Source organism: Canis lupus, chromosome 24 (assembly GCF_011100685.1).
Source record: "Canis lupus familiaris isolate Mischka breed German Shepherd chromosome 24, alternate assembly UU_Cfam_GSD_1.0, whole genome shotgun sequence".
NCBI lineage: Eukaryota > Metazoa > Chordata > Mammalia > Carnivora > Canidae > Canis > Canis lupus.
The window spans coordinates 15,802,233-15,817,769 of NC_049245.1; the positions used below are offsets into that span (position 1 = coordinate 15,802,233).

A 15,537-nucleotide genomic window follows, 5' to 3' on the forward strand; every position below is an offset into this window, starting at 1 on the left:
TAAAAAATAGAATTTAGAAAGAGTAGCATTTTGAAGAAAGGCCTCCATTTGAAATCAGGGCAGTAATATTAAGTAATATATATGTCTATAAGAGACCACACAAATAATTTGCCAATAAGCTTTTCCCTTGAGCTCTACAGATAATCATGTCTAGTGGGCAATTTTATGGGAGTTTTATGTTATTATTTTTAAAAAATCTCAAATCCTTAGGTAGGCTCAAATGAAGCTCACTAAGATCCATTTTTCTCCTCTTCTTGGCACACAACTTAATTATAAGCCCCTTGTAGTCAGGTGAAGGTCACATGATTGAGCTCATACCAATGGAATGTTGGTGAAGTGAGGTAAGCCCTTTCCAGGACAGGCTAATAAAGCATCTGTTATTTATGACTCTTCCTCATCTTCCCCTTCTATGGCAACCTCAAAGCCATGTGCTGAAGATGGCAAAGAACACTATGGAAGAAGCCTGAGCCCCTGAGGTACCTCATGAAAAAGATCTAATTAGTAGAGTTGCCCTGGACTTTATGAGAGTGAGAAATTTTTATTGTATTAAGTTGCTAATACTTAAGATGGGTATTGGCAGCTAGCCCACCTGAACAAATACACAGATATATAGCTACAACCTAGTGTCATGATGGGATAGAGAAAAAAGGAACAGATCAAGGAGGAGAGGGAAACGTGGTCTGTGCAAAAAGAGAAGCAGCCCGGTGAGGTTGATCCTCCATGATCCACCCACATCATGGTCCACATGGAAATGGGAGCTGTACAAGGCACTAAGGAGTAACTGACGATGGATATCTTAGGACAGATATTCAAATGAAAGGTGGCTCTTGAAAATAAGAAGTTGATGTATGCTGTGGCTATATACAAATAATCAGAGTAGGATATATCTGTTGGAGTTTGCATAAATGTGTTCTTATTCTTCTTATCTTGTCATACACCATTTATAACTTTATCAAGGATCAATCTTTGTTCAGAGAACCATTTGAAAATCATCACCCTAAGATGACATAGGGATTTTTCAAGAGCGTGGCCAGTCATGGAAACATGGACTAAAGGAAAAACAGAGGCCATCATTGGTTATGTCTACCTCAGTATCACCCGAGGAAGAGAAGGTCAGTCAATCATGTTTGGCTATTTCCCATCCCACTGGAAAGAATACTCTTAACATGAAAATGGATGCATAGAGTGGCTAGCCATCGGACTTTTGATGTTTTGATCCTGTTGACAAAAATAGTCTCACTATAAAGTAGATGATTCAGGCTATCTTAGCTACCCTTAAACATTTAATTTGTCTAGTTCCTCTTGTTCTGATTCCGGAATGTGCAGGTCATGATGACCTCAAAGTTTCTCATTCCTCAATGCTTATATGTCTTATTATAAATTATAATTGGCATTTTAGTTTTATGCCATCTGATTAATTTGGATAACTCATAAAGTGACATAAAAGTTTTATGCATCCATCTTATAAGCTGGGATAACATAAGTTTGGTTCTCAAAGATGCAACTATTCTTGGTGAATTAACAAGTTCAAGTTTATTAGTTTGCCAAGTTGAGTGCTAGACACAAGACTGTGGTATTTTCACCAAGAAAGCAAATACCACCCTCTGAGGATTTTTAGCAGATAGCTTGTCTTCTCATGTCTAATGTAAAGTATGCATCACACATAGCTGATATAAGCACTTTTCTTACTTACATTTCTACTGTTCTATCTTTCCACATGGTCTTCTTTTTTTAAAGAATTTATTTATTTATTTATTTATTTATTTATTTATTTATTTATGAGAGACACAGAGAGAGAGGCAGAGACACAGGCAGAGGGAGAAGCCGCCTACATGCAGGGAGCCCAATGGGGAACTTGATCCCGGGACCCTGGGATCACGCTCTGAGCCAAAAGCAGATGCTCAACCGTTGAGCCACCCATGTGTCCCTCCACATGGTCTTCAACATTAAGGAGGTTTCAACTAAAGGTAACAGAATACCCAATTTTGAAAATAAAGGAATTGCATCAATACAGACAATCCTTGTAGGTCTTTTGACTCTATTCTCTCCTATGTGTTAGCTTTATCCTAATAATCAGTTTAGCAGATAATCAGTTTAGCAGAACTGATTATCAAATAGACACAGCAATATCCAGAGATGGAAAAGACTAGGTATTTTTTATATTTCTTTTTAAGAGCTACAAAACCTTTCCCAGAAACTTCCCAATATGCTTCTTTCAAATTTCACTGGTCGGAATTTTATCACTTGTCTATGCCTAAATTTGCACTAAAAATGTGACCACTGTATGTGGCTTATGACAATCTAGGTCCACGTTCCTAGGGTCAGAGAGTCACCTGAATCTCTTGGGTTTACCTGAAGCCCTTGATCACAGTAGAAGGGCAGATACCTTAGCAAAATCAGAATTCTGCTACTAAGGAGAAAAATGTAGAAATAGATGATAGATAATGTGGTAGATGTCTACAAATATGGCTACAAACAATTTCTTGTATGTGATTATCACTTCTCTCTACTTTCCCTCCTACTGAATCAAGGCTGGCCTTGTGATGTGCTTTGACCAAGTGAATGTGATGAGCTAATAGTCTGTGACTTAAGAATCATGTTAAGTTTCCTTTCTCATTCTTTTTCATCCTTTTGGCAACATTACATTACAGCTGTCATGTAAAGAAACTTGGAGAGAAGTTGTGGAGAAAGAAACATCTAATCAGCCCCTTATTGTTCTGGCCACTCATGCTGAGTGAAGCCACCTTCAGACTTGTCAGTGAAACCATCTTGAATGTTCTAGTGCACGCCAAGCTCATACTTGAATTTATCTGCGTGAGTGATCCTAGATACCACCACATGGACCATAAGAACCACAAGGGGAGGAGCTCAGCCAATGCCCAGAACTGTGAGAAATAATACATGTTGATTTTTAAACTACCAAATCGGAGTGGTTTGTTTCACATACTAATAGGTAACTATCTCAGTCCATTGTCTTTTTTAAAGGTAATATCACTAAGAACATTTAGTCATAAATTTAAAAATTTTTGGTAATGTCTTTCATTTCTTTCTGCCATATTATTTTAGATTTGTGCATATTTTTAGGCTCAGATAAGGAAGTAAAATTATGTTTCTAGGAGAGTGTATATTTCTGGGACTCACTGCATTTGAGGACAACTCAACTATGTGCCTTGGGATGAAATCTGAGTCAACCACAGCCCTGGACAAAGGCAATCAGCAACATGTCTGTGCACAGGAAGCACTCACTCATAGTAAAATTCCAGTTGAACTGAAATCGCCAAGATGCACTACTACTTCCCTGTCTGTGCCCTTATTTCACCTCTGTGTGGACATGAGGTGATAGACACCCTTATGTTGTCCTTGGGCAGTTGGATAGATACACATTCTTTTAAAAAGGCATTTTGATATTAGGGATAGATTCCTGATGATAAACAGCAATGACTTGCAAATTTAGGGCAAGTATTGCTAAGAAAAATAGATTTATGAGAATTTAGAAGCTATTCAGGTTTCTGCATCATCTCATTAAGTTTCAGAATGAAAGACAGCCAGATAGACTTGGTTTATGAATTCAAAGGACTAGAAAGATCCTGGATACACCATCTTCTTTATAATTAGATCAAAATCTAAACCCTTTACATAAATAGCACTCTCTCCTTTTAGAGAATTCCAGGGAACAAATACCCTCATTTCTCCATGTAGCACAAAGAACTGTTCATGGAAACCCTACTCCACTCTATCTACATTTATCCAAACTTCCAGTGCAAATCCAGGTACACATAAATGCACACACAATACAGCCTCAAATGAATTAAAACCAAATTCTTAATGCCATAATCTCAACCCATTTTATTTTTCTCTGGACTTCATAAACAAAATAGCAATCCTCCCTATTCTAGTGCACCTACCTGTAAAGGTGTCAGGAACAATGGAATTCTGTAATGAAAATTGTTGCAGTCTAACACTGAGGACTTGTTATATAATCTTTTATATAATGCAAAATGTAAAATACCCACAAATGCAAAAGATTACCCACAAATGCAGCTTCTCTCTGTATCACTGAGTTCTTATGTGATTTATAATCTCCCTGAAGCTCCTCTTCCATAGGAAGGCAATAAGGCTCAATTTAGCAGTAAGTGCCTTAAAGGTAAAAGTGTGCTAGAAAGAAAATGGTTTAAGTGGGGAGTAAGGGAAATTCTAGAATAGATTATATCTTGTGCCATCTTGGGTCCAAGTCACAAAGTAAAGAACCAGAGGCATGAAACTCTTTTATAAAATTCACTGTAGCCATAGTTCTAGCAAGGAAGTTCCTTTTGTTAATAGTCATTAATATTTTCAGTTGAAATACTAATTTAATTGTTAAATCATCAACTATCTTACTGAAAAGTGAAATCTTTAGTCAGACCACTTATAGGTGAGCCATATTTTTCATGATTGTAAGTTTCACTGTTCCATTATTCATCTGGGCCTATAAAATTAACATCCGTTTCTTCATTAACCTTTTATATTTAATCATGTAGTTGAAAGTCACATTGTCTAATAATATGAATAGCAAGAAGTAATTATAATGATGTAATGGTAAGTGAAAAAATCCAGAAACAAATACTATACCATATGTATGTAGAAATAAAACAGGAGGGAAGTTCAGCTAAATGTAATAAGGGTCTCTATAGTATGTGTACATGCTTATGCGTGTCTATGTTTTATCATTTTCTTTAAACTTGAATATATTTTCAAAAAAATATGATAGGCCATTTTCCATAATATAAAAAGCCTCTTTCTAGAGAGATTGATCAAGATAGATCTGTTGAAAGGCTACAGACCTAAGAGCCAAAAAAGACCAAAAAGAAAAAAAGGAAAATTCACAGATTAAAAAAATATTATTGGAGTCTATACTCTAAAATCTAGAAAGCTTTACTTGAAGACCTCAGAAGAAACTACAGAGAAAAAGAAAAAATAATTGAGCTTGCTTGATTTTTATGATTCTCTTTGGAGAAAATTGTCTTCATCAAGACTTCAATATCAATGCCCGAACCCAGGCAGGTAATGGGAGGGACCATGGAGAGTGTGTCCTCTGGGGTCACAGGGTCTCAGGAGCAGAGACTCCTGGCCTGCTACTTCCAAGGTTTTATATTCAAGACAGTTTATCTTCTCTGAGGCTCAGTTTTCTCATCTGTTAAATAGGGGAAAGAATAGTGTTTGTCTCAGAAGGTCATTGTGAGAACTGTCCATGTATATAAAGAACCTACTGTGATTTTTGCATCATAGTATTATTACTATGAAAACAAACCTTCTTGCATGATAAAGAGGATGCTGTTTGTAGCAGTTAAATTACAGGAGGGAAAAAAAACAAAATATCTTTGAGTAGCAGCTCTCTTAGAATTCTAGGACATTTGGCACTTTAAGCTTTTAAAGATAAATATATTGAATGTCTAATGTAATACCTAGCTTGTAAATTTTAGGGCAAATTTGTAATATAATAAAGGTGTCTTTTTTATGGTCATTGTGAGTACTTCACAATGTTTTAAGGTTCTGTGGTAATAAACATAATGTTATACTTCTTTTGTTTTCCAAATTGATTTTAAAGATCTTACTGATGCCCTGGTAAATATTTTACAATGGACTCTTTGAGGAGAAATACAGCATTGATTTGAAGCTTTGCTAAATTCCATGGGATAAATACTGCAATCATGGCCAGTTTCAAACTACCAATATGATGTCACTTGAAGCAGCACTTAGGAAGAAATGCACAGAACACCATTCTTTAGTATTTCTAGTGTAAAGGCACAATAGACTTAATTCACCTCAATAGTCTAGATTATGGTAAAACATAGTAAAAAATTAACAAGAACTGGATTTTTGAAAATTTGTTACCTTAGTTTTTAATATAATGAATTGTAAGTTTATATGATTTAGTTTTTAATAATGGCTGTGTTTAATAGCTCTCAAAATTCCTGAAAATTTAGCAACTGGCTCTCTTGAGCTATGAGGGGCTGGCTGCAGCACACCATCCTGTGCTAGTTACTGTACAAGATATGAAGATGAATGACTAAAGAAATATTCAAACATTACTAAGTGCCCATTCTATGGAAATCATGTCCACAAATATTACTTCACTTGATATATATATGAGGTCAAAGCAGGTCATTATTCTATTTTATCATTATTCCATTTTACTGAAGAGGAAATTGAGGTTCAGAGAGGTTACCAAACCAACCAGTATCAGGGTTATTAAGGGATAGGACAGATATCACAAACTGGGTTTCCGAAAGGGAGCAAGCAGGTAACTGGACAAATGGAAGCAACCAAATTGGGTATAAAAATCTGAGCAACTAGAGGTGGGTAAGGGCTATGACCAGCAAAATTAACAGCTGCCACTTTTGAAACACTAAGTACCAAGCACTGTATTGAGTCTTTGCATATATGAACTCATTTAATCTTCAAAACAACTATGAGGAGAGTATCTTACTATCTCTACTGTATAGATGAGGAAACTGAGATTCAAAAGGTTGTCTTAAGTCACACTGTTAGTAAATGGTGGAGCTAGACTAGAATCCCAGCCTGTCTATGACAAGAACCCCTATGAATGCCTCATTTAAAAAGAACAATTGCTAGTCACCTTGGATGTGCTGATATATAAAAAATGTGAGTCAGTGTTTCTGGACCTTCCAATTTATCAACAAAAGGATGAAAATCTGGACTTTTATGTGATATAGACTGATCTTTATTTAATTCTGGAATCTTGTTGGTCAACAGGTCTTAGACTATTCCTTCTCTCTATTCTTTTTTTTTTTTATGGATGTTGCCCTTCTATTTCTATCCATTAGATTGTTAACATTTTTTTAATGACTATCAACATTTACATACATATTTCCATCTCCTTGATGGAGATGGAAATCCTGATACAGTCTGGAGTTCTTCAACTTCATCTTCTGGCTCAATTAAGAATTCTTTGGCTCTAACCATTCCGTGGGTCAACCCCATTGAAAAATTTGGTGCCTTACAGTAGTGGTTCTTAAACTTGACTGCCTCATAATTACTTGGGAGTGTATCTTAACAGACAGATGCCTGAGTCCCACTCCCAGAGTTTTTGATTCATCAGTTCTCAAGGGGATAAAAGAATCTGTATTTCTAACAAGTTTTTTGATGTTGATGCTATTGTTGGTCTGGGGATCACATTTTAGGAGCCACTGTTTTCCACAACTCTTCTATCTTTTATACTCACTATTTTATACTTTGATTTTTCCTTATAACTGCCTGTTTCTGTTCCTTGTTATCAAGCTTGGTCATATCACTTTAAGTATATTCACTTAACTCATTTTAAATTCTTGTTCTAATACATTAATTCTATTTTGTTCGCTGTAAGCCAGTCAGTGAGTTTTGTTTTTCTGCTTCTCTTTTTCACATATGTAGTCTCTCTATATACATACATATACATCTTGATATTTCTATTTCAATATAAATATAAATAAACACATATATACCATCTCTTCTGTGATCTATTTCCCTGGAGAATATCAATAGTGTATGCCAAGGGGAGGGGCTAGGACAGGCCCTAGCTTATGCCCCTTCTAATGATTTTAGACAGTAGATTAGGAAACACGTATCAGAAAAGAGCCTGAAAGCTTTGGGATGGACCACTCTTCACTTGCCACCACCACCACCTCACCTCATCTGCCAGCAGGATCCATGCTTTCTTTCCCACAGTGCTTGTAAATCTGTCACCAAAGTGTAGGGGGGAATGGAAGGGGGAACAGGAGGAAGGAGTGCTCTAAGTCTGTAAGTCTGATTGAGGATGGAGGTGGGTATTATTCGTCTCTCACTTTAGCCCAGTTTAAGTAAATCAAGATTGTAATGATGAGTTGTCTGTCAGCTTAAAAAATATAGTTTTTGGTAAGTAAGATTTTGGATTTTTTGGTCATGGAAATATTTTAGAATATTTGGAGAGGCTGCTTTAGGTGATGTGGTCTGAAGTAAGAAATCCAGATACTTAGGATTTTTGACTACTTTTTAACATTTGAAATCTGTACAACACTTTTGCATACCTAGGCTATTTAAATCAGACCTTTAGAATCCAGAAAAACATTGACTATTCAACACGTTTCCATCGGTTAAGACATTTTCAGGACCACTAAATTATTGCTCGCTAATACAAATTTCTTACGCATGTCCAGAATAGGGAAATCAGTGAATGGGGAATTCCTATTCATAAAGATGACAAGTGTAGTGGTGATTATAAGAGCAATCGAAAAATGTAGATAAACCAGCATTATTCTAAGCCGTATTCTACGAATATATAGCTGATCAGTTAGTACCACTTCCTCTAACAATAAAGCAAGATAAACATAATTTGCTATCTTACAGGCTCATTCTATTGTAGAATAGACAATAGTTTTGATGACTCCTGGGAAGGCACTGGAAACTGCCTGCCATTGTTAATATAGAGTGCTGATACACTCTCACATATTGATTTGGTTTGATCATATGATTTGATTTGATTTGATTCTCAAATATGCTTGGGATTTACAAACCCCAGAAATTCAGGAAGCACAATTTTCTAATGAAGAACTGTGAAATGCTGCCAGGACACACAGACCATAATAGCTAATGCAATGGTGAATTCTCCAAGGCAAGTGCTCATGGCACCGTATGTTCTCTCTTTAAATAGTTCCCTGATATGTTGTTTTCTGTACATGGAGGGCTATGTATGTTGTCTTTGTGGTAAACTATAGAAACAGCCACAGATTCCTCCCTGTTCTATGTCCCTATCTTTTGCAACATGACTTTGTGGCTCCTTCCATCAAGATTTGGAGCCTTTCTTCAGCCATGAAACTGGCCTGGCCTCTTGACTTGGTTTGGCCAATGAAATAGTGGCAATCATGATGCAAGCACTTACACATTTAAGGCTCTAGATTGTCTTGGGAACCCTTCTACCATGGAAACAAGACTTGGCCAACCTGCTGGAGAATGATCATCCATGTGGAGAAGAATTGAAGTACCCCTAATCAACAAGGCAGTTGATATGTACCTAAGCCCAGCCAAAACCAGTAAAACCTCATCCAGATCAATAGAACCACCTCATTGAATCCATAGCAAATTAGTGACACTCAGACTCATGAACTAAAAAATGTTGTTATTTGAAGTCACTACATTTGGAGTTATTTATTATGCAGCAAAAACTAACAGGACAGAAAAATTAATGTGGAGACGGAAATATGCCTGTGAAAAATATTTGAGATTTTTCTCCTTAGGCAATTCCTGAGAGTTTTTAGGTCTTCTGAGAATACTGTATATAAAATTCAATAAACGTATGTCAGTTAGAGTGACACGTCTATGAGCTTAAGGACTGGATATTTCTTTAACATATAGTACAAGGTGTATGAAGGTCCTCATAAGTATTTACTGAATGTGTGTTTACATGTGAATCTGTGTGGATATAGTCTCTTCTATAACACTGTGCATAAGTTCCTTACTTATCCCCCTCACCTTCTATCTCCTTGGAATTTAGTATTTCTGAGCATAACAGCCTAACTTCCAGCTGTCAGTATTGGCAACTCTGCTTTAAGCCCACTTTTACCTCCAAAACCTGTTCTGCCCATGTATAGGGAAGGCCAGAATTCGTAGGTAATCAGTGCCCCCCAGAAGCACCCCTCTATCAGTGACTAATGAATGTTGGTAGGTAAATATCTTATCTCCTTCAAAGGAGAATTCTGAGGTACATGTTCTACATTGTTTCCCAGCATTCCCCAGGATTTTAATTTCTAGTTGTCCACAGTGTGATTTGCTTGATAATGTATTCTTTATTATCTTCCTTCCCCTGACCAGTATTTCCCAGGATCACCCTCCAAATATATTATTTGCACTCTAAACTTTACTTGTGGGGAAAACAAAATGAGACAATGGAGATTCCTAGAGCTTCAGGTTTGTTCTTTCCGATATTAAGGGAACGGAAAGCTAACGAAGACTCCTTTATCTTTTGGAGACAGACGGTACTTCAGGCATCTGCTTTACATGAAAAGGATACATGCCATAAATATAATGAAGGCATAGATAAATGCCCCTCTGTGATCCCAGAAAACCAACAATGCCAAGACTATTTTATAATTATGGAAAGTTTTAAAGGAACTTTGGTGGTAAAAAAGACACACTGATATTACTTAAAGTTTTCTAAAGAATATATATCTCATTATGAGAAATAAAGAGAAAGAATATAATTTTGTCCTGTGCTAATGCCAATGCAATAAAAGGCAACTGATTTCTCAAAACAATTGTTTAAAAGGTTCTTCAATTTATAATATACAATACTTTAACACTTCTATTTTGTATTTTTGTTTACCTTGGGGTAGAAAGTTCATAATAGATCTCTAAGAATACACTGACAGATAAGATATGCTCCCATATAAAATAAGAACAAAAACTAACTATAAAATTTGATTGACTATTAAGAAATATTATGCAAGATGTACTTTTTTCTCATCCCTCTATAAAAAATAGTCATCTGCCCTCCAACATCTTTAGTTTGTCCAATGAGACTAAAGTCCTCATATTTTTTAAAGACCAGCTTCTGACATGAATTCAGTAATATTTTAGTTACTTCAGAAAAAAAACAATTGAGGCACCTGGGTGGCTTAGTTGGTTAAGTGTCGTCCTTTGGCATGGATCATGATCCCAGGGTCCTGGGATCAAGCCCTGCTTAGCATTGGGCTCTCTGGTCAGCAAGGAGTCTGTTTCTCCCTCTCTTTCTGCCCCTCATTCCACTTGTGCTCTCTGGCTCTATCTTTCTGTCAATAAATAAATAAATTAATTAATTAATTAATTAATTAAATATTTTCTAAAAAAAGAAAAGAACAATTGATTACTCTAACTTCAATGCAATTGCTAAATCTGATATCCCCTAAGTTTCATGCAGAAATGGGATAACAAGTTGGATTTCTACTTAGTAGTGTGATTCATGGATTTACTCCCATTGGTTTGGACATATGGGATTGGAGTCAATAGATGAGCTCTTGAAAGACTTTAACTCCAAGGTCTCAACTCTCAAATGGCATTATTTATTTATTTTTTTGTCAAATTGGCTTTAATTCATTATTACCAGCATGTGGGACGAATACACTTTTCTTCCAAGGCATAATCCCTTTAAAAAATATAACTGATGTGTATATTATCTAATTTCCCCATCCTCAGGCCCAAACAGAATTCACTTTCTATACTCATTTGAGGACATATTCACTTATTATTCTATTTTTTTTCACTTATTATTTTATATTGTTACCCAGCTCTCGCATGTCCAGCCTTATCTAATAACATTTAAAGATACTTAATGGAAAGACATTATATACACTTTCTACAGTATCCCCTAATTGCAACAGTGCTGAATATATTGTGGGAATTTGATTTTTTTTCGACTGAATTAAATGTTTTCCATCATTTCCTGGCCAAACATGAAATATGCTTTAGCAGAAAAATTACATTGATATTAAAATATCAATGACATCCTAAAGTAGTAGCCTCATCACAATTTTTATTCCAGTGGCATTTGTTCTCATCAATTACAACACCTTTCTGTGTAATGAAAATGCCATTCCCACTTCTAAAGTAACTCCAGCATAGCTATATTAATTATCGTGCCTTTAAAACACACCGAAGCTTATGTTGATCAAATAGTAGCCCACATGGACATGACAAAGCAGCATTAAAATTCTACTGAGAAATCCACGTCAGTTACCTTTGGTCAACTTCACCTTTGATGAAGGTGAATAAATGTTATGAAGCTGTATATTCACATTTTGGTTTGCCTATCAATTTCCTCTTCAAACTTTCCTGTGAAGTTTTCAATGTAAAGTGGAAATTCTCTGTTTTTATACATGTGTTTCAAGAGAACCTAGGAGGTGGAATGTTGAGAATAGATGACAGCTTCCTTTTAAATGTTTTGGAATTTCAAACTCCAAAAAATATTAAACTGGCATGATTATGTATCACCATTAAGTCTCATTTAAAAATTATATAAATTCACTTCTAAGTGAATTTAAGCAGAAGGTAATACTTGTCTTTTAAACAAAAAAATCAAAACTATCGAAATATTCAAGAAATAACCATCAAATCCATAACTTGTACATTCTTGCACAAATATACTACACAAAGAATTATAAAGCAAGCTAGCTTTTCCAGATTAAGAACTGTCCAATAGTGTTTCCTCTATTCCCAGCACCCGAATTCTCTTTATTCAAGCCATTAAAATGTTAGTTTTATAATATTATCATAATATGAACAAACAGTGATTATATACTTATTAGGCACCAAGGTTTAGTCTAAGTATTCTATACTATAATGTATTTTTAATGAACATATCTATGAACACCCTGGTGAGGAAGATACAATCATTTTTCTCATTCCTCATATGAGGAAATTGAGGCACAAAGAGGTTGAGTAATTAGCCCAATGTCACTCAGCTGGTAGGTGATGGAGTCTCAGGGATATAACAGATGGGAGTATGATTCATGAATCAGGTCCATAAGCACTGCAATTCAGAACCCAAGGTCTGAGATCCAGTTCAAAGAGCAGAGCATATCAGGACAAGTCAATAACATCCCTGAAATTCAGTCATCCCTGTATCTACAAATTGAGAGTGGGAACTCCAGAGTTCATCTAGCACTAATGCAAGATAAACCTCTATATACTCTCTGTGCACACTAAAAGCATGAGAATGTACACTGGCAATAGCCACTTCTCTGCCTTTGCATCCTTGAGAATACAGACTTGAACTGTCCAACATGGTAGCCACCAGCCACATGTGCTATTGAGTACTGAAATGTGGTTAGTCTGATTGAGATGTGCTGTAAGAAACTACATTAGATTTCAAAGACATATTACCAAATAAAAGCTAAAATGCCTAATATTTTTATATTGATTATATGCTGAAATGGTAATTTTTTTAAAATTGGTTTAAATAAAATATATTACTAAAATGAATATTTCCTATTTCTTTTGACTTTATTTTTAATTTAGTTAGTAGAAAATTTAAAATTGCATACATGGCCCACATTATATTTTTGTTGGGTGGTACTGACTTAGAGGGTGAGTGGTGAAGCAGAGGAGGGTCTGATATGTAAATGTTATCATCACAGATAGATTTACTCATGCTAATTTAGTTCAAGGCAAAGAAAAGAGCATTTCTGGAAATAAGAAGTTCTGAGCATTTTCTTTTTCAAATCAGTGTTGTCATACACACCTCTAAAAAGATTTGGGACAATATTAAGAAAATATAAAATACTGAAAAAGTATAAAAGTCACCATGACAATATTTTTCTTTTATTCTTTTCTTTTTTTCCTTCCTTTCTATCTCTCCCTTCCTTTCACCCTTCTCTCTCCCTCTCTCATCCATGTAGGTGTAGCTCTGGGAAAAACCGGATTTATAGAGTCTGCCAATTCCTATGGTGTAAATACTCCCTCCATGACAGACTTTAAAGTACCCCCCAATGTCACAGAAGTTGGGAAGAAATGTGCAGTATTACACTATTATATACTACTTCCACCATACAGATACAATAAATCTAAATACCCTCAAAAGCATATATGAAAATAAAATAAATAGAAAATAGCAAGTTATATGTATTTATTCTTTTAATACAATTTAACTGTACATTTGCATAATTTAATTTTTAATAATAGCTATGTTTAACAAGTGACTTGCTACTCCCCCCCCCCAAAAAAAAACTCCTAAACATTCAACAGTTGACTCTCTTGGGAGCTACTGCAAGCATGTCACTATTACAACATTTATTTAAAAATCACGTGTAAAGGAATAACGTCTCTTCCAAGACTCATAAGAAACCCCCAAAATATTCTTACTCCCAATCACTCAACTATCCACAAAAGCACAGCCCTGATTCATAGTTATCATTTACAGAGATGTGATACTGGAAGGAACAGAGCCAGGTCGTTTAACAGAGTCTAATGCTATTAATCTCAGTCTCATATAATCCATCTCAGAGAGAAACAACAGGCTACTCCTTTAAAAGTCGCCAGGGAAGAGTCCCAGCTAGCATCCCTTTGTACTCTCTCAGGCAGTTGCTTCTTACAACTAACTTAAATCTCTTTTGCTGCAATAGGGGCTCATTCCTGTTTGCTTTGTGTTTTGTGAAGGTAGAAACAGCTGGTTACCATCCCCTGCATTATAACTCTTTATGTAAGGAAATGAAACACCCCAAACCAGCTTCCAAATCTGCTCAGCTATAAAAACAGCCTCTTCTTGAGCAAAAACAAACAATAAATTAAATGGAATTGGGAGTTGAGAAGTGCTGCATATTTCACTCCAGGGAAACACCTCAGGTCAGGTTATACCCTCGTCAGCACCTAGTGATCAAAGGCACATATTCCCTGGAAATAAATTCAAGGAGTGAAACAAATGGGATTATTAATCAAGTTGCTGTTAGCATGCTGGGCCATTTTACAGAACATCCTTAAAGCAAGAGGCATCCTGGGCCTTATCTTGTAATAGGATCCTAAGATCTTGGCAAAATGCATGTTGCCCTGCATGCTGACACCTTGCTTGCTATGTCCATTTTTATGAAAGTGGATGCAATAAATCAGAGCAGCTACTGAAGCTGCACCTTAGGTGGTATACATGGCCAGGAGAAGTTAAAGTGCCAACTAATATGCAAAACTATGCCACCCACATTTTCATAGCAAGGGTTCTTATCTCTCTGGAAGGAACTAAATAGGAGAGGGTGAAGAGTTGATTCCCCTGTGGAAGGCTGGCCTAGCAGGACACAAAGTGAAGGCATTTGGATAAGAAAGGAAAGAAAAAATAGTCCTAGTTCTAGTCAATTCACAACAGTGCCCATAACACCTAAGAGAAAACAGAACCATGAAGTTGCAAAGCCAGGACATTCAGGAGACAGGTTTGCTGTTGGCTGATTCTGCACTTCACAGTCTGATCACTTCCTTTGAATCAGTGCTTGATGTCAGTCCCTCATTTACTTGCATATCCTGCAGCAGACATGGGCCTCTTTTTTTTTTTTTAATTTTTATTTATTTATGATAGTCACAGAGAGAGAGAGAGAGAGAGGCGCAGAGACACAGGCAGAGGGAGAAGCAGGCTCCATGCACCAGGAGCCCGATATGGGATTCGATCCCGGGTCTCCAGGATCGCTCCCTGGGCCAAAGGCAGGCGCTAAACCTCTGCGCCACCCAGGGATCCCGACATGGGCCTCTTTATTTTGTACAGCCCAAAGGTATCATTCCTTTTCCATCTCACCTCTCACTCTACCTCCTCATGCCTTTTCTGCTTTGAGCTGGCAAGTCCAGATTTCAAAGTCAAATTCAGTTCAGAGTGCCACATTTGCCCTTGGGATGTTTTAGATGCCCAGAAAGGAAGAATGGACTGAGTTTCTTTTGTTGAAGGTTGTTTCCTGCAACTTAAGCTCAGTGCTGCTTCCACCCAAGGAGCATGAGAAATTCTGTGATCCTGACCCATGGGTGACACCAGGTGTCATCTCTGTGGCCACTGGTTTGCCCTCCATTTTCCTAAGGAAAATGCTA

General features: G+C 36.4%; 1 long non-coding RNA gene across 1 annotated transcript; it reads left to right on the forward strand.

Moving 5' to 3' along the window:
• Positions 1-411: 411 nt before the first annotated feature.
• LOC119865627 lies at positions 412-2,919 on the forward strand. The gene is made up of 4 exons (XR_005377636.1): positions 412-476; positions 958-1,112; positions 1,792-1,967; positions 2,652-2,919. It is a non-coding gene; the product is annotated as an uncharacterized LOC119865627 (long non-coding RNA).
• Positions 2,920-15,537: the final 12,618 nt, after the last annotated feature.